General features: G+C 31.3%; 1 non-coding gene across 1 annotated transcript; it reads left to right on the top strand.

The window, feature by feature from the left end:
• Window positions 1–231: 231 nt before the first annotated feature.
• On the top strand, window positions 232–335 carry LOC116479756 (U6 spliceosomal RNA). Its single transcript, XR_004251069.1, has one exon. It is a non-coding gene; the product is annotated as a U6 spliceosomal RNA (small nuclear RNA).
• The last annotated feature ends 871 nt before the right edge of the window (window positions 336–1,206 follow it).

Here is a 1,206-nt window from a genome sequence, read left to right as displayed (position 1 = left end):
AAAACAATTCTAAATAATTCATGGCTTAAAGAAAAATTATAAACAAAATTACAGATTTTTAAAATAAAAACTGAATGATAAAAATATTGATCTATCTTACATATCAAAATGCAAAATATAGCTTAAGCAGAGGGAATACATTGTTTTAAATGCTTATATAGCAAAAAAGAACAATCTTAAAGAAGAGACATCACCATAGATATTACAGGCATAAGAAATATAATAAAATCATGCAATTTGGTAACCATACACTAAAGTTGGATTGATACAGAGACAATTAGTATGGCTTCTGTGTAAGGATACACACAAATTTGTGGAGAATGTTCTGTATCTTTGAGAACTCACACAGGCCACGTGGAAAATATTAGTCTTTGATATAATTAAAAATGGTATTGTTCTTTCATATTTTCCAATTTTTTATTGTTAGTTGACATAGAGTTGGTTTATACATGAATATTTATTTTTAGAACAGTTTTAGACTTCTAGAGAAAATTCAAAGATAGTTTTAAAAGTTGCCATATATCCCTCAACCAGTTTTTCCTATTAATAGCACTTTACATTAGTATCATACATTCATTGGGATTGATGAGCCAATAGTGAGGCACTGTTAGATAAAATTCACACTTCATTAAGATTTTCTTAGTTTTCACCTAATTTTTTTTTTCTGCTTCTAGATCCTAACCAAGATATCACATTACATTTAATTGTCATGTTCCCTTAGTCTCCTCTTGGTTGTAATTGTTTCTTAAATTCTCTTTGTTTTTGATGACCCCGGCAGCATTGAGGAGTACTACTCATCAAGTATTTTGTAGAATGTCCCTCTATTAGCATTTATTTGATTTTTTTTTCTTTTTTCCTGATTAGATGGAGGTTATGGGTATGGGGGAGAAAGTCCACATAGGTGAAGTGCGATTGTTTTAATCACATCTTATTGAGCATATGCATTCCTAGCAATATGACATCACTGTTGATATGACGAAGATTCTTTCCTTAACCAAACTAGTCAAACTCCTCTGAGACCTATATCTGACTAAGCTTGAACCTTGGCCTATAAAAATTAGATTCTAAACACAAATGATTTCATCCACCTTTGCATTTTACATTAAAAGACAAGGACTAGCACAGTGTCTAACAGCAGGAGGCTGCATCTCTAGAATTACCCTAAACTCTTTAAAGTGTCTGCCTGAGAAAGCTTAAGTCTGCTCT

Source organism: Hylobates moloch, unplaced genomic scaffold (assembly GCF_009828535.3).
Source record: "Hylobates moloch isolate HMO894 unplaced genomic scaffold, HMol_V3 SCAFFOLD_12, whole genome shotgun sequence".
Taxonomy (NCBI): Eukaryota; Metazoa; Chordata; class Mammalia; order Primates; family Hylobatidae; genus Hylobates; species Hylobates moloch.
The sequence above is the reverse complement of the archived record's forward strand: the minus strand, read 5'-3'. Positions and strand labels throughout refer to the sequence as shown.